The sequence below is a fragment of the Perca fluviatilis genome, chromosome 9 (assembly GCF_010015445.1).
Source record: "Perca fluviatilis chromosome 9, GENO_Pfluv_1.0, whole genome shotgun sequence".
Lineage (NCBI taxonomy): Eukaryota > Metazoa > Chordata > Actinopteri > Perciformes > Percidae > Perca > Perca fluviatilis.
Window position 1 is genome coordinate 5212450 of NC_053120.1, and position 19495 is coordinate 5231944.

The following is a 19495-nucleotide window of genomic DNA, read 5'->3' on the forward strand; positions in this document are numbered from 1 at the left end:
CTTTTGCATGTTTTTTTATTGATCATATCTGTGGTATTAATACTGCATTAGGCAGATTTAAAAATATCCCAGTTGGCATCAAAAGTGATCAAATTAAGATTTCTGCTCAGTCATTGTGTGTGTGTGTGTGTGTGTGTGTGTGTGTGTGTGTGTGTGTGTGTGTGTGTGGGGGGGGTTGCTAGGTGAAGCAAACGTAAAGCGATGCACTGGCTGAAGGTTTAAGTGCACTATGACAGCTAGGTTAATCTCTGCTTGACAGTGAACAAAGATGATGAGTTTGTCGTGACTCTGCAGTCAGTGTGAGAAGGAGGGAGCCTGCATCGGCTTTACCTGTTTGTCCTACTGCTTGTGTACACTACTGTTGTTCTGTTTGTTGTCACATTTAACGCTTGTTGTGATTGTATGCGGGGTTTTCCCTACCATTGTAATGCTTGGGCTTAGCAACCATAGTCGTTTAGGCACCGCCTAAAGCCGAATGAATGTAAAAACCAATGTGAGCATCAGAACTGACTGAATGACTTCTCTCAGATCTAAAGATTGTAGTCGGTCCCCTGTGGACTTCTTCACCCTCTTGTTGTCCTCGGGGTCAAATTTGACCCGTTTTCAAGAAGTTTTTCTATATCAGAAATGTGGGTTTCTTTCAACCAAAGTGTCAAAAAAAAAGTAACGTGGATGTACGTATAGCGCTCCTCACAAGTAAAATAAATGATCAGTTCACTGCTTTCATTGAATTTGGGTGTTTTTATTCAATTTTATAGCATTTGGAAGAAAAAAAACGTTGAAAAAAGTGACAATTGTCGTGAAAAAAGCTTAAAAAACGTGGGAAATAAACAAAAACTTCAAATAAAGTGCAGAAGAAATCGACCAAGACAATCGAAAAAAGTGACAAACGCTGGGAAAAGTGGAAAAAAAAAACATCAGGAAAAGCGACAAAAGTGTCACAAAAAAAACAACGACCAAGGTTATAGTAAGGACCCCCAAAAAAAACATTTAAATTTTTAATTTTGACCCCAAAAAATTTGCATGGTCGACAGGAAGACAACACACGGGTTAAGCAAGTTTTGTCTTTAAGCCTTGTGTTGACTTCGGGTCACATTGACCCGTTTTCAATTTTTGTTTTACATCAGAAAATATGGGACGTAGAAATAAGCGCTGAAAATGTGTAGAAGAAAATTTAACAATTTAAAACGTTGGAAAAAGCAAAAACAAACGTCGAAAAATAGTGTTTTTTTCAAGGTTAACGGGAAGACAACACAAGGGTTAAGCTTTTTGACTGTTAATTATTTATTATGTGCTCTAGCTTTTACAACATTGAAAGACACAGATATGGCCATAATAACGATACAGAATAAATTACAATTGCATATGTTTTTTTTATTATTGAAAAACGTCACATTTTCTTGAGGGAGGACCCCTAACCCCCCCTGGCCATATATGTGCACTGAAGTCTTCCACAAACCTGGAATAACAATGGTACGCAAGTTGTGAGTGTGTTTGAATGTGTGCTGCTGTCTTTTTAACTTTTGACATTTCTCTTTAAGCCCCCTCCCCCTCCCCCTAGAATAAAAATTAAATTAAAGTTATCAACACGTTTGGCATCTACCCATGCACTGTCTATCTGTCTATCTGTCTATCTGTATGTCTGTCTGTTTATCTGTCTGTCTAATGTGGTTTTAATGTGGGCTGTGTGAATCTGGGATAGCTCATTAGTTTCATAGTGCGGTCGCATTGCAGAACATGCATTTGATTTGCGGTAACTCAATTGATTTTACTCTAACACTGTCACTGTATACTGTATGTTGTACATTGGCTCATGGAAACATTTGGATTATCATACTGGAACACAATGATCAGAGACAGATAAAGGGCCTCATGCAGCTGTTTGCAGTATTGCACCACTTTTAAGTACAAGACCCTAGCTTATTAGTTCTCGCTGCTTATGCAGATCCAGGAATGTTTTGTAACCTCTTCACTGAACAGATTGGAAGGATCTTGCAGCTTTGGTGGACATCTTTTTCGGAGTGCTTTCTTTTTAATGTGTTTCAGGCAGCAGTTGGTTTTCATTCACTCATTTGTTTCCCTTTGGTATGAAAATCAGCCTGCAGAGACTTGAGCCTTGCTTGAATCAGTCTTGTCTGCTTTTACTCATCATTGTTGCATGATGATGAAGAATTATAATGATTTTTTTTTTAATTCTGTGATTTAAAGTATCTGCAAGTTGATCTTCATGCTGGACTGAATCAAAATGAATCAAAAGCAAAAGCTGCAATACTTTTTAGGCCGATTATATTGTCTCTACAAGTACTTTACAGAACAATCACGTATTTGGTAAGCTAGTATCTACCTTCCAGGTAAGTTGTGGTCAACTGACTGGATACTCTCGCGGTTTCACCGCCTGACCGGCTGTCTGAACGGCTCGCGGCTGGCGTGAAAATAGACCAGGCACTTATCTTTAGCAGAGCGGAGAGCCGCTTCACGCACGCTTCTGGGACGCGCCAAGGCTAGGGTTGGGTACCGATACCCGGTCCCACTATGGAACTGGTTCCTACGCAACCGGTAGGAATCGGCCCGGATTAGAACGCAAATTTCGGTTCCTCATGTGACGATTGAAATATTTTCCCTCTGTCACTCCAAAGCGGACGTAGAAATATCACCCTTTCTCTGTAGTCTGCCGTTAGCTAGCTACCGTAAATGTAGGCTACTTTTTAAAATGCCATATTTCCCCTCACCAAAATGGACGCAAAAACCTTTCTTTGACGTCGTTTTTCAGGTTTTGAAGAATCTGTATCGTTTTGAAAGTACCGGTTCGGCATTGGAATCGCAAAAATCCAAACGGTACCCAACCCTAGCCGTGGCGCAGCTGGCGGATTATCAAACATTGACTTGAATGATTGCTTGAGGGGCACGGGGCGCGCCCATAACGCCTTGGAAATTAGGGGAAAAAAACGGGAAAAACTCGACATTACACACATCGACGTCTCCTGTAGTGGCTGAAAAATAAAAATGTGTGCCGTAATGTGGTCATTTCTCATTTCTTCTTCTTTTTGCATTTTATAAAATTGGTATATACAATACAGGCCAAAAGTTTGGACACACCTTCTCATTCAATGCGTTTCATTTTTTTATTTTCATGACTATTGCGCTGTTTTGGGGACAGAGCCTTCTCCAGAGCAGCTCCCAGGCTCTGGAACTCCCTCCCCAAAGAGATCCGCACCTCTGGTCCCACCATCTTCAGTCCCTCAAGACCCATCTCTTCACCCAGCTACCCATATACCTCCCTTTTTTTGTATCTTGTTTTTTACTTTTTTTTTGTCGTTTGTTTTGTTTGTTTTTTTACTCCCTGTAAAGCGACTTTGGTCCATAAAAGCTTATATATTTATTATATTTTATTATTACGTTGTAGATTCTCACCGAAGGCATCAAATCTATGAATGAACACATATGGAATTATGTACTTAACAAAAAAGTGTGAAATAACTGAAAACATGTCTTATATTTTAGATTCTTCAAAGTAGCCACCCTTTGCTTTTTCATTAATAAGGGATAAACTTCCACTAATTAACCCTGACAAAGCACACCTGTGAAGGTAAAACCATTTCAGGTGACTACCTCATGAAGCTCATTGAGAGAACACCAAGGGTTTGCAGAGTTACCAAAAAAAGCAAAGGGTGGCTACTTTGAGGAATCTAAAATATAAGACATGTTTTCAGTTATTTCACACTTTTTTGTTAAGTACATAATTCCATATGTGTTCATTCATAGTTTTGATGCCTTCAGTGAAAATCTACAATGTAAATAGTCATGAAAATAAAAAAGAAACACATTGAATGAGAAGGTGTGTCCAAACTTTTGGCCTGTACTGTATACATTTTTTTTTTAAAAAGTATAGTTTAGGAACAGGTATCGAAGTCACAGTATTTGTACCGGTATTGAATATCTTTTAACAACATCCAGCTCTTCTGCTTGTACAAAAAACTCTTCAGGAATCTCAAACACTGCAGCAGTCGACCAGCAGTAACAACGTTTTATAGAAACCCTTTTAGATTTTATCTTAGTTTGCAGTATAAATGGATATGGCTTAATAATAAGAGCTGCTTCCAAAGATTAAGTCATTGCGCTGTGGCTCATGATTTCACATTTCAGCATGAAGTCATGTTCCTCCATTTCCGGACGTCTGATTTGACTGAGTCTGTCAGGCGATATTGCCGCACCACCCGGCCATTTGGGATCTTATCTGACTAATGAAGTAAATGTACTCGAATGAATAAGATTTGCCCTCAAAAGTCACATTTCGTAACCCTTTTCCAGTTACTTTAGTATCAGCACTTTGTCCTAAAATCAACCTAACAGGGGAGAATTTAATTTCGTAACCAGGTTTTAGTCGGGGGAGGGAGGTGTTGAGTTTGAGGGAGTGTGTTTTAGGGTGTCATGGGAAGTCGGACAGATGTTTTTGAGCTGCTGCTGTTTTATGTGTTTTTGCTTAAAACAGTATGCAATCCAGGACCAGACAGGGCGTGTTCAATCCAGAGCTACTTATCTACCTAATGCTTACCCTGTGGAATGCTGGGTAATGAATCACGTCCCTGTTACGGCGTTGCAATACTTCCACGGGCTGTCTGCTTGGATCCTGCTGTAAATCTGTAAAAACTGTCATTTTTTTTGTAACTTGTGTAACAACAACAGGACTAAGGCTTCAACTCACAATTCTTTTCATTATCGATGTTAATCTCTTGATTGTTTTCGATGAAACAGACCAAGGAGACGTCTCAAGTGTCCCCGCTTCGTCAAGCCAATGATAGAAAACAGTGAAAAAGCAGCAAATCCTCCCGTTTTTAGGAGCTGGAAACAGAACGATTGGCATTTTTGGTGATGACATAAACAATGAATCGGCTAGAAGTTTGTGTTGATCCTTTTTTTTTGGCTAATTGTTTTGGCACTAGTCTGGGTCCACGCCTTGCAAAACATTTTCAAGACTTCAACTTCAACTTTACAAGACCCATAACTGCATACAAGTTCTACACACAGTCCAACTGGAACACCACCGTAACAATACGAGGAAAAATAAATACCAGTACAAGGTGCATGGATATCAGTGTCATAGTGACCTACACAGGGTAGGAAAGAGTCCATATCAGCCTCCACAGTAGACACAATATAATCAACAATGACCATCGTCAACCACAACGTCAGCATCCATTACATCACATCACCAAGCCCTTTTATCAACGTCTCTGACATCCTCAACACATAGTCAACGGACGAGACTATATAACCAACCAAGGAATAAAGAAAGAGGATGAAATGAGGTGGCAAGCTACGTGCTACAAACTTGGATGGTGTAACAAGGCGGGCCTGCTTGGTTCTTTCGGTGAATGATTGTAAAGATTTACAAAGAATATGTTTAGGGCGTTTACTCTCTAACTGGGAGGTTTTGGGGCAGATTGGTGGGATTGCTGTGGACGAAGTACACAGGGAGATACACTGCTAAGAGCCAATGAGGTTTAACCATGTATCAGCTCATTTAAATAGCTCACGTTACCGTATTGTGTCAACAGTTAACTTCATTTAATATTGGATGTGGCTTGTTTTTTTTGGCAGGGTGCAAATGTTCCACCAAAACAAGTTCCTCCCTGAGACTGTTTAGTAGAGCCACCGTTGCTGCGTCTGGAGCTTAGCGCTAGAGCTGTAACGGGTCCTTAGAAGTTAGACCCCACAAGACCCGAGCCCGACAGAATTCGGCCCGAGCCCGACAAGTACACTTTGATTGACAGCTTTTTGAAAGCCCAAACTCGTTTACGGCCCGACATTATTCAAATGTGCTCACGCACACAGCTCTTTTGCCAAGAATTTGTCATTTATAAATTTGTTTTAACATCATTTATTCATGACTAACGTAGGCTATAGGCCACTTGGAAGTTGGAACAAAGAAAGAAAGTCCTCCAGAGGCCAGCCTCACCTGACGCATCACCTGACCGCTCATTTACCGCGCAAACCGGAGCGCCAGGAGAGCTAAGATGGTTAGCTAGCACCACCGAAGTGCGCAGAGCTCAAGCTACACAACACACTACGCAAACATGAAATTTAATTCAGCCAACGTTAGTACTACTTGTTATTGTCTCCTTCACGAGTGACAATGGGGTGCCTCCGTTTCAGATGCTCCCACATTGCTGTTGTGCTGGTGTGGTATGCCATCTCCATTTGGCAAAGAGCGCAAATAACGGCACCTTTTACGTTTGGGACTAAATTTGAAGTATTCCCATACCTTCGATGATTTAGGGCGAGCTGTTTTTTTAGGACTTCTTCTTTTATTGGGGCTTTTTGGAGGGCTTTGTTGGGAGTTATGTGCGGAGGTTGCTGTTTCGTTCTCCATTTTGCAACGTTTTGGTCTCCCACGTGTGTGTGGCGAGCTGTTTGACGTCGACGTCATCGACGCATCGCTACAGGCCTAATTTAAAACCAATGTATTTAACGTAGCAGGTATTGTAGACCAGGCTCTTGCATCCCTTCTGCATGTTTGATTAAAGAACAGCAGGTCTCCTCTCTGTAAACAGAGCCTGTGTAAACATCTGCTGTTTCAACCTGACTTTAATTGCGGTTACATTTGAACCGTGTCCTGACCTGAAGGCAGACACACCCCCTCCACGTCTGACTCGTCTAACACACAGCTCTTCGTGCAGGAGCGCTGGCTCGTGAATCGATACAAACAGCTGTGATCAGAGCCTGTCCTCTGGTATCCCTTCAGCTTCTGTTTTAGACCGCCCGGGTCCTTCATATGCGTTGTTTTCATGTGTGTCATCGTAAAAATTTGTCACGCACAGAAACCTTGCACACTGAGTCGGATGCATATTAATCCATTGCAAAACATTTCTCAAAACATTGCATAATAGAGTCTTGGAGCAGCGAGGACGGTTTTGTTGTCGTCTCTCTTCTTAAAAAGAGAAAAAGAAATATTGAGTCCATCCAATCCTGGGATTGCGCAGCGAGCAAGGAGAGTTCCAGCTCCTTATAAAGAAACCAATTCACCCTAAACGGAGGATGGCAGTATGTTGACGGTATCGACACAAACGGAACACCTCAAATGTTTCCTGAGAACGCGAAAAACTGCAGGAAATTTAACCCAATGTGAATTTTATTTTTATTTTTGTGACGGCAAAAGTTTCGGAGGCTGTCAGTATGTAGACGTGTTTGGCAAAGTGTGCAAGGACCTTCAGGGTCAACATGAACAGCAGGTTTAGCTGGTTACACTTTCAGTATTAGGAGCTGAATGATGTCATTGTCATTTCCTAACATCTGACACACACACACACACACACACACACACACACACACACACACACACACACACACACACACACACACACACACACACACACACACTCACACTCAGTCTCTGACCTCTTAGCTGTCTTCCATGCTGCTACATTTAATTTTCAGTCTGTACAAGTAGCAGCGATTAGCGGATTGCTTGTCATTCTTCTAAATCAATTATATTCACACACACACACACACCACACACACACACACACACACACACACACACACACACACACACACACACACACACACACACACAACATCCTGTTTGTGCAATCAAAGAATCGGTCAGCTGATTCTGTCCAGGGACCCTTTTGTTTCCAACAATAGAACAAACAATGCACAAAACCTGTTTACACTGGTCTGTTTCAAATGACCAGTACAGGAATGTTTGAGGTATGCATCATTTGTAACAGTGATAGAATAAAGTCAGTCAGACGGATTAAAATCTCACTCAGCGTTCCCATATTTTCTGGATGGTACGATAAAGGAAAGATGTGACGCCTAATCAAACTTTCCATCTACACTATGCTAAAAAACAAATTAATTAAAAATATTCTTGTTTTTTCAATAATTTTTCAGTTTTAAGCCTGAACAGATTCGTTCTAAAATGGAAAATGAGAGTAAAACTGAAACTACCTTACAATGATGTTTTGTTCTGGAAAGTTACCCTTATGGTTATCTATATATTTTTCTTTTAGAGAACAAACAGCCCGTGGCTGAGTAATTTCAACAGGGAGCTTTTGAGTGTAACAACAAACTCTTGGGTGCTCCACATATCTGTGAGGAACTTAATGTCTCCTGAAGAAAAACTCTTCTCCTCCAGATGAAAAGTTGCAGTTACTTGTCAAAAACGTCTCCTCTTGCCTTCATAGGGCCTTTCATCGGTTCCTGTCACCTGATTGGCTCACAGAGCCTGTCTTCCTGTGACGTTCCCAGTCCGGTATTTCTCTGCCCGTTGGCAAGTGTCTTTTTGTTCGACGAGGGCCCCGCTGGGGCCTGTCACAGACTGATGGCAGCATTATTGTAGACCCCAAATAGTTTCTGTGATAACAGAATCATGAACGGAGTCGGGAAATCGAGAATTTAAAAAAAGCTATAAGACAGATTCCATAGGCCATGTTACGGCCATAGCAAACAAAAACACACATTAAAGGACAAATCGACGCAAAATGAACCTAGGGGTTAATAACACATGGGTACCGAGTCGACCGTTCTCTGGGATATGTTTTCATGCTAATCGAATGTGACTAGTTTTAGCGCAAACCGCTAATTAGCTTGTAGCGCTAGTCGTCGGTGCATGGATGAAATAAAAATAAATCTCTATTTATACACCACTAACATAGCTCAAAATAGCACCACACTTCCACGGTAGCATAATGAGGGTCCCTACATGTAAACCGAAGCTTTGACAACTTTGTAAGTGTACAGACAGTTTATTAAAAAGATAGTTTAGAAGGACAGTACCGTTCACGTATACAGGCAGGCGCCATGTCTGTGGGAAAACAGACAAACACCGTGTAACGTAGCTCAAGCGCGGCGTTCGTCGTAATTAGCGGTTCGCGCTAAAACTGGTCACATCCGATTAGCATGAAAACGTATCCCAGAGAACGGTCGACTCTGTACACACGTTATTAACCCCTGGGTTCATTTTGCTTCACATTTGTCCATTTAAATGTGAACCGAGAATTAGTTAAAGTCAATTAAAGTTTATTCACAACTTAACTATTATTGATTAGACCAACACTATGAGAGTCTGGAGGTCTGGCCAAACAGAACAAAAGAAGGTAAGAAGCCTGAGCCAACCCATCAGGGCCGTCAAACCCAGACCCCCCCTCCCCCATCCTCCCCCCAAAAAACTAAAGAGTAATGACTATCTAACAGACACAAAGCCGTCAAAAACTAGACTAGACCTCCCTCCTCAAAGCAATAAAACACAACAGAAGACAACGGTGATCAGAGCTGCTTCAGGGGCCATCCACATGGAAAATCTATGCATGAACCTACATGTATATTCTGCTCAAGTAAATAAAACCCCCCAAAAATTCCCCTCTGCAGGAAAAACCCTGGATTTGACAATATGACTACGTCAAATTTTCCGACCGAGCCGCCCCACTGTAACTGTAGTTTAAAAATACTCTTATAAATACATTAAAAAGATCGTTCCCAGTGGCCACCAGGCTTGCCAAACACTTGGGGGGGGGGTCTGGTCACATGGTCTCTCTGCCATGGTTCAATGAAAGCTGTCCAGTCCACAAACGCAACAAACAGTCAGGCGGTGTTCCTGCAGTGGCGCGGCTGAGCCCAACGCCTGCTTCCTGTTGCCTATTGTTTACCGCGGCTATTAAAAGTTTAAAATAGGCCGATCCAGCGCAGAGTCTCCTCTTCACTTGTACAGCGCAGAGTCTCCTCTTCACTTGTACTAATATTTGACTTAAATTGCTCTTTGTTTACCTTATTTGGATATTCATTTACATCTTCCTTCTTTTTGCTTCAGTCATTGTCTTCTTGTGTTTTTCTTCATACTTGGTCCTCTCCCTTTGTTTTTCCATGCAACAGGCAGTTTCTTTTTTGTTCTGTCATCAGACATTTACAATACATGCTAGGGCTGCACAATATATTGTTATTATCGTGAAATTAACTGGCGCAATAAACAGATTGCGAGAGGCTGCGACGTATCACAAAAGACACAGGTATTTTTTTGTGTTGGATGAAAGAAAATATCAATAGAAAACTGCACTTTAAAATGTAACTGTCATTTATTTTTTTAGTGGTGCCTTTTGTGTTCAATTCAATATTCAGTTTGTCCGATAAAAGAAAGTGGGAAATGATTTCATTTGTTTTAAATTCAACATTCTTCATTTGTTGTATTTTAGCAGAATACCGAAAGCAGCAGAACACTTTAATACTGTTTATTTAGCACAAGTAATATCATTATGGTGATATATTCAACAACGTTATATACACATATAATATATACATAACACAGTTGCATTCATAGGAACTCCAAAAAGCAACTTAAATATGATTTGACAAGTTCATTACTGAGCTCTTCCAGACATTTTAAATGAACAACAAACTGTTCTTTTTAATAAAAAAGAATAAATATGAAGCGGGAATCTAAAACAAACAGACCATACATATCGATATTTTCACTTTGCATTGATTGGATCGTGGATCATTGAATCGATGTTGTTAAAAATTTTAATTTATTTAAATTTAACAATATATTAACGTTTTACAGTACTTAAATATATAATAAGAAAGAGAGAGTGTGATATTTTGATGTCCGTTTCGGTACCCAACCCTATTCGTAGATGCTTAGATTAGAATGTAAACACACGTTTACAAAACCTTCAAAATCCAACACACAAGCTTCCAGCGATTTCTCCCTGCAGCGAAGTTTATTGATAAGTAGAGATTGGAGGATAATCCGTTGTGCTCACGAGAGAGATGTTCCCAGTTGAAGCCCACCAGCAGGATCACCAGCAAACACGGACCATGCGTGATAAGTACATGCGACCGCGATTAAGAAGCGCTGTCGAGTTAAGAGCGGGCTTCAAGTAAAGGAGTGTAAGGGGGCGGGAGCGTAGCTAGCTGTGTGTAAACACTCATCATGTGAGCCCAGCCGCTCGGCTTAATATCGCTCCACGCTAAACTTAAATCGCTCATCTACAACGATACTTTTAAAACGGTGCCGGTGCCTAAGCCGATACTTAAAAACAAGAAAATAAAAAGAAGAAGGAAGAGCGCAAAATGACAGTCAGCGACATTAAAGAACGGCTTGTTTATTGCTGAGGCCATACGGTCAAAATTAAGTTATTTATCAAACATGTAATAAGAACTTTATAACCTTTTTTACCAGTACACTGTTGAAATGTCAAAACAAACCACAAAATGGAAAGAATGTTGTTTAACAATAGCTTAGGTCATTAAGACTAGAAAAGTGTAGTATGAATGCAGTCCATTTACCATCTGTAAAACAAAGTTTCTCCACAAAGAATCCTGCAAAAGCACCACTTCAAATGTGTTTAACAGAACAAGTTTCTTGAAAATAAATCATTCAGCATTGACAAAAAAGCATAAAAATGACTAATTGCCTATAGAAAACTAATCGAGAAGAACCTAGGAGGGGTTTTTATGTTTGACTGAATAAAAAGCTGGAGTCTGACTTGGTGACACCCGGTCTGAACACTGCTATCTAAACATTTCATATTTTCTACATCAGCTAGCACATTTACTTGGCTCTGCAGTTGATGTGATCAGCGTTCCCTTACTGCATTCGTTGGCTTCCAGCCGGAGCTCTCAGAGGTTTTATGCAGGAATGGAGGCCGTGTTTTAGCAGATTTAGGTCTGGTTGTTCTGCCTTCAAAAAAAAAATCACATCATCCCTATCGGATCAGCAGGATACGTCACGCCTGCTGTCATGATCGTCAAATCCGTCACAGGCTGTGTGTGTGTGTGTGTGTGTGTGTGTGTGTGTGTGTGTGTGTGTGTGTGTGTGTGTGTGTGTGTGTGTGTGTGTGTGTGTGTGTGTGTGGGTGTGTGTGTGTGTGTGTGTGTGTGTGTTTCTTCCCGAGGCAGTTGTTATACAAGTGACAGACAGAATGTAAGCCCTACATATGATAAGCTGTATGTTGCCGTCTCTTGACATTCACTAAATGAGTGAAAGGGACTTTCTTACAACCTGCGGTGTCTTTTTCAGTGGGATTATTTTAACTGAAATGCATCCCCAACTAAAAGCAGGCATCTAATGTAGAGCTGTAAAGATTAATCGAGAAAATAATCCACAGATTAATCGACATTGAAAATAATCGTCAATTGCAGCCTGGGCTTTAAAGGAATACGCTACCGTTTGTTGAAATAGGGCTTATCACGGTCTACCCTGGCTGTAGATAGGTGGGCCAACGCATTTTTTGTCTCAGTGCAAGTAATTAGGTTGGTTTTTTTTGTCTTTTGTTGGCTCACTTTTACTCACAACATGCTAACCGGCAACATAGGATTCCATTCACTACGCTAAGCTAACTAGCGGCGGCGCTGCCGGTGTTGCACCGGACTAAAACAATGCATGCACAAAAAATGCGTTGGCCCACCTATCTCCAGCTAAGGGAGACCCCACCTATCTACAGTTAGGGGAGACCGTGCTAAGACCTATTTCAACAAACTGTAGAATATCCCTTTAAATTAACACCTGCCAATCCGCCAAAAGAAGGTAAAAATGAACTTTGGCGGGTGACATTGTAACGTTACTAGCATTGGCAGGTGATAAATGAAGAAAATTACACTGCGTCTGTTTGAATCGGTCGACTGAGGAAACAAAGCAGAAATGTTGCCAGATTAGAAAGAAATTTGGGCGGTTTTGTGTGGGTGTTTGGCTTTGAAACGTAGTATTTATCAGACAATACCATGTTGTGACGTTCCATACAACAATCGTGTTACGGTGAAACCGAGAAGACGAACGAAATGGCGCAAAACAAACCAGAGGATCTGAGATTAAAGTAAAGTTAGTTAGGGAAAAAAAAGAAGAAACAAACGTGACGATATTTTTGGGGAGTTAAGAAACCAGAAGAGCAAAAGAGGAAGGCTGCAGGGACAGGGGACAAAAAGAGAAAACATGGCTAGTGGAATATCTGATTGGCTGGTAACTTTTAAAATCTACTAGCCATGTTGGCTGGCAATCAAAAAAGTTAATTTAAAGCCCTGGTTGCAACCCTACATACATCCAGGGTTCAAAATCAAGTTTTTTGTCCACCAGCCAAATGGCTAGTAAATGTTTAAATTTGATATATTACCATTGGTTTGTTTTGGCCGGTGAGTGAAGTAAATGTAGCAGCCCAAGGTTCAACAGTAAGGGTTGCCCGATGGCCCGGGGCAAGTAAAACGCCACGTTGGGCGAGTAAATATAACAACCCAGAAGCCCGTTTAGGCATCATCGTTTCATAATTATTTCATTTGAATGTGCCGTTGGCCAATCAAGAAATGAGTTGGCAATTGATGCTTTTGACGTATTTTCTTTTTCTTTTTCTCAACAATCTTTTGATGCTTTCAACAGTCAAGAATTTTTGTAATTTTTTGTTGTTGACATTTTTGTTGACATTTTTTTAAAAATGTTTTTTCACGCTTTTTGAAGTTTGGCATTTTGTCTATTTTTTTCCAAATTTTTTTTTTGACAATTTTTTTTATAGGGGCCAGTAAAAATTGACTTTGGGCAAATATATTGTTATTATTATTATTATTATTATTTTTTTTTGTTGTCGGACTGGAAAAGTGGAAAAAAAGAACCCTTAGAGTTGAATCCTGCAGTCACTTGCTGATTTCTCCAGCGTTTTGGCTTGTAAAAGGCGCTTATTTTGAACCCCGCACACATCCGAGCAAAGATTAAACTCTTTGTCTCGTCTCCTTTGTGTCATCTTGTGTGCGTTTTTTAATTCCTCCCCCCCCCCCCACAGCTCAACACAGACTGCCACGTGATTATTGCCGGCTGCACAGTAATAAATGCCATTTTTATGCATTGATATATGGGGCCCTTCTAGGTTATAATTCTAGTTAATGAGGGCGTTATAATTAATGTCATCACCCTCTGCATCTGAGCCACCCCATTACCGCCCTTCTAGGAACCCTATAATGGCACACAGTAGACATTTGGGCTCCATCAATCAGCCCCTTGGCCTGTGCAGCGCTTGGGACGGCGATCAGCTGCAGTGTCCCAGAGGTCGTTCTGGCTCAACGGCAGCTGCACTCTGATCGCACATAGCCGGTTAAGGAAACCACTCTACCGTATCATCGCAGGGGAGAAGCAGGTTTAATGGTTAACCTAAAAGATACCTAATGAACAGGGAAGAGCAAAGAGCCAAGGCTACTGTGGAGCAAGTCAGTCAATATCTGATATTAAAACATACTTTCTTCAATTCCTGACATCATGTAATATTAAATGTGTTTTGCAAAAAAAAAATTTTTAATTAATTCAATCTCAATAACTTCAAAGCATGAATCATCAATCCGACCAAAATTAGATTAGGGCTGCAACTAACTTATTATTTTCATTATGGATTAATCTGTCGATCATTTTCTGGATTAATGGAGAAGTTGTTAATTCTATAAAATGTCAGAAAATTGAAAAAAAAAATGTGGATCAGTGTTTCCCAAAAAGCCCAAGATGACATCCTCAAATGTCTTGTTTTGTCCCCAACTCAAAGATATACAGTTTCCTTTCCCAGAGGAGAGAAGAGACTAGAAAAATATTCACATTTAACAAGCTGGCATTACAGAAATTTAACTAAATCACTCAAATAGGGCTGGGTATCGCCAATGATTTCTTGAATTGATTCGATCCTGATTCGACATGAATCCGGTTAGGAAAGGGTTTTTCTTGGATATAAAAGACATTCTCACAGAACTTAGGCTTTAAAAGTGTACAAGCAAGAAGCAACCCTCGAAAATGTTTTTATAATGCACCAGGTTAACATTAACATTACGTTAAGAACTGATTCCCAGAAATGTGGGCTTATTTGAAGCCTCCACCTGAATAATTTTAAAATGTCATAACCTTGTATAGAACAAAAAACAGAAAGTAATAAGACAACATAAAATGTATGCAAACTAATAAAATAAAAATACATACATATACAAAGAAACGGCAAAATAAATGTATTGAATTAAAAGTGTGTGTGTGTGTGTGTGTGTGTGGTGTATATCTGTATTCTGTATAAACTACTGAGCAAAAGTAATGATACATGTCGTTAGCATTATGATGAAAGTTTCAAATTTATTAAATAATTGCTTAAAGCATTTAAACACTGTTTTGTGTTGGAGTTTGTAACAATCCAAAATCCTAACTTTGACTTAAAGAGAGCGAGATATAGAGCCTGTTTTTTTTTGTTTTTTTTTAGCTTCCAACAGAACATCCTTAATGAATAAAATCCATCACCGTGCCCCTGCTTAGTGCCACATTATGCCTCTCCATTTCAACCTTTCTCCCCAGTCATTGAATCGGAGTGATGTGCTGATTTCACACTGAGCTAAATGTCACAATACTCTCCCGTTCACTCAGAGAACCTTTACTAGATGTCCTATGTCCTCCCCCTCCCTATTGTCTTTTCCCCGTCTCTCTCCTCTGCACCTTATTTTTTTTTTCTTCCACCGTTGAATCTTATTTTCTGCCCGCCGCTGTCCTGTGGTCCTAGACTACATCTACACATTGACATATATAAAATGGACCAACCGAGCCCGTTGCTCTGGACGGAGACCAGTGAAGGCTATTAGAAGCACTTTTCTGGTGATCACCAGCTTTACTGCGCAGCCTCCAACTGACAGAGACAACCTAAATGTGACCTAAAAATTCCTCTACTATGTGACACAATCGTTAGCCTATTTTTATAAAAGCGTCTGCTACGGAGCCATAACGTGAGGTACAAGGTAATGGAGCCTTTTATACATTGTCGTGTTTCTTTAGAAATAAACAACGGACAAATAGAGTCTTTAAACTCTTCAGATGTAAAGTTATTCTCTGTCAAAGTGACGTCAAAATGAATGGGAGTCAATGGGATGCTAACGGGAGGTGATGGCTTTGTAGCGTAAAAATGGCGCCATAGGAGGTTCGAGTTCTGAAGCGAAGCTTACCCCCTTGCATCTACACTGCTACGTTTTCATTCTTAAGCCGTCCATATTAACACGTAACATGTCCGTTCGCACACACACTGGGCATGTGCGTGTGCCGGTGTAAATAGGAAGCTGACGTTACTCTGCGGGTGAAGATCACGGTTGTAGAAGTTGAAAATACAGAAAATTCTGTGAAGACAGAACAGCAACGGTGAAAAGTAACAGCAGGGATGTCTTATCTTGGACCGAGGACGATGTGGAGCCACTGAAAGGTCTGTAAGCCTACCTAACGGATAAGACTGACTGACGTGCGTCCTGGTTTCCTAAAGGTCTCCGTTTGTGTCCGTCCTGACTCCAACGCAACTCCGGAGTAGGCAGCCGTGTGTCCAAATGTCTCCGTTTTAGGGGCTCGGAAACGGAAAATATATTTGTTTCCAGACCCCAAAACGTAGTAGTGTAGATGGAGCCGTAGTCCATCATACCACCCAATTAACAGCCTAGCAACTACATGTTTTTGGGTTACATTCAGGTCAAGCCAGTGACTATGGGGCATCAAGAGTTTATTCTCACAAACACCAAATTAAGTTAACCCTTGTGTTGTCTTAACCCTAACCCAAGTACGTCAAAAGATCGGATCTCTAATTTCATTGAATTTAGGGTGTTTTGTTAAATTGTTTAGCATTTGAGAAAAAAAATAAATAAACTGAAATATGAGTCTAAATAATTCATAATTTCTGCTTTTTTATCTCAAGACTTAGGTATAATTTCCTATAAATTAGTTTTTTTTATTGACCATGAATTCCAAAAATAAGTAATAAGTGTAAAACTAGTTATGAGTTGGCGTTGGCGGTGTTCATACATGGTAGTGAAGAGAAGCGTTAAACGTCAAAAAAGCGCCAAAAAACATTGAATAAAAGCACCAAAAGTGTCGAAAAGGAAACAAAAATGTAAAAAAGTGATTTTCTGACCGGGAGGACGATGCACGGTCGAATGGAAGACAACACAAGGGTTAATGAAGAGTGTGCTCCTTGATGCATGTGGGTCTAAGAAATGGACTCATATGTTATGAGTTATAATAGTTGGATTGTTACTATAAAAGTTATAATAGTATTACTATAAAAGTTATAATAGTTGGATTGTTACTATAATAGTTGGATTGTTACTATAAAAGTTATAATAGTTGGATTGTTACTATAAAAGTTATAATAGTTGGATTGTTACTATAATAGTTGGATTGTTACTATAAAAGTTATAATAGTTGGATTGTTACTATAATAGTTGGATTGTTACTATAAAAGTTATAATAGTTGGATTGTTACTATAAAAGTTATAATAGTTGGATTGTTACTATAATAGTTGGATTGTTACTATAATAGTTATAGTTGGATTGTTACTATAATAGTTGGATTGTTACTATAAAAGTTATAATAGTTGGATTGTTACTATAATAGTTGGATTGTTACTATAAACGTTATAATAGTTGGATTGTTACTATAAAAGTTATAATAGTTGGATTGTTACTATAATAGTTGGATTGTTACTAGTTGTTTTTATACAGTTACAAGCCTTTTTGCAACTGAACTGTGTGTTTGAAAAATTTCAATCTGGTTTTAGATCACGTCACAGCACTGAGTCTGCACTGCTTAGAGTGTACAATGATATTGCCCTGTCTGTAGATGCCAGGAATCCGACTGTTTTAGTGCTATTGGACCTCACAGCGGCGCTTTGATACGGTAGACCATGCAGTCCTCCTCTCGTTTTGTGCGTGGAAGGCATCCGAGGGCTCGGCACTTCAGTGGTTTAGCTCCTATTTGGCGAATAGGAGCTTTTCTGTTATGATTGGTGACTGTTCCTCGTCAACCACTCCTCTCTCTTGTGGGGTACCCCAGGGTTCAATTCTTGGCCCAATCCTGTTTTCTTTATATATATTGCCGTTAGGGGCTATAATAGGAAAGCACAACTTATCTTTTCACTGTTATGCAGATGATTTGCAAATTTATTTGCCTATCAAACCGAATGACCATGTCGCATTAGACTCCCTGCTTAGTTGTATCAATGATATTAAGTTGTGGCTGTCACAAAACTTTCTAAACTTGAACGAAGATAAAACGGAGTGTATCATCTTCAGTACTTCAGGCACGACAAACGGTCCATCCTTGACTTTGGGAGCACTGGCTTCATATTTTAAGCCAGCTGTCAGAAATTTGGGGGTTACTTTTGAATGCAACATGAAGTTTGACAAACAAATCAGCAATGTTGTTAGAATGAGCTTTTTCCAGCTCCGTCTCCTGGCTAAAGTTAAGCCATTCCTTAACAGGCATGATCTAGAAAAAGCGATCCATGCTTTTATTAGTTCAAGGTTGGATTATTGTAATGCTCTCTATTTTGGTTTGAATCAAACCTCCATTTCACGTCTTCAACTTGTGCAAAATGCTGCTGCTCGCTTTTTAACAAATACATCTAGACGTGCACACATCACTCCCGTTCTTTTCACCCTACATTGGCTCCCTGTGCGTTTTAGAATCGATTTTAAGATTTTATTTTTTGTTTTTAAGGCCCTTAATGGCCTAGCCCCGGAGTACCTATCCGAGATTTTAACCCTGCGTGAGCACAGCCGGTCTTTGCGGTCTTCTAACCAACTGGTTTTAGAAGTCCCAAGGTCAAGGTACAAACGATGGGGTGATCAGGCTTTTGCGGTTGCTGCCCCGAGACTCTGGAACAAGTTACCCCCTGATATTCGCACAATTACAGATGTCGCTCTTTTTAGGTCTAAACTCAAAACCTACCTGTTTAGAATGGCTTTTAATACGCAGTAGTGGTGTGACAATTTCCTCTTCCTGTTTCTGTGTAACCTTTTATGATTTTACTGTTTTCTACGTTTCATCCTTCTTATTGCATGATATGTTGTCTATTCTTAGTTCCAGATGTGAAGCACTTTGGATACCTGCTGGTTGTTTTAAAGCGCTATACAAATAAATTTTGATTGATTGATTGACTATAAAAGTTATAATAGTTGGATTGTTACTATAATAGTTGGATTGTTACTATAAAAGTTATAATAGTTGGATTGTTACTATAAAAGTTATAATAGTTGGATTGTTACTATAAAAGTTATAATAGTTGGATTGTTACTATAAAAGTTATAATAGTTGGATTGTTACTATAAAAGTTATAATAGTTGGATTGAAAACAGACACGTACTCATGATGGAAAATGTAACTTGGGAATAAAAACAAAAGCCTTGAATAATATTGTACTGCTGTGGTCACAAGCACGATGCTCCTGTTTTTAAGTATTTCTGCATCAGCTTATGTGGGAGATATGTGCACAAAAATAATTCGTTTGTGAACCAGTTAGTTTGCAAGTTGTCGTTTAAAAAAAAAAAAAAAAAAAACATTCAGTGTTTGACCAACAAAATCCCTTTTCAGATGATGTCGTTATGAGATCAATGGCGGGGCAACAGTGCGAGTTTTATCATCGTTTCTCAACCGCCTTGGACCACGTCGCATTTTGTGAATTTTCTGACTCATCACCAAAGATTGAGGTCACAATAACAACGCCGTAAGCCATAAAAGGACAAAAG

The 19495-nt window shown here is 39.8% G+C and overlaps 1 protein-coding gene across 4 annotated transcripts in view; it reads left to right on the top strand.

Annotated features, from left to right (window-relative positions):
- The window catches only part of mast2 (microtubule associated serine/threonine kinase 2), a 275716-nt gene that overhangs the window by 1280 nt on the left and 254941 nt on the right, over nt 1-19495 (top strand). The window lies entirely within an intron of this gene.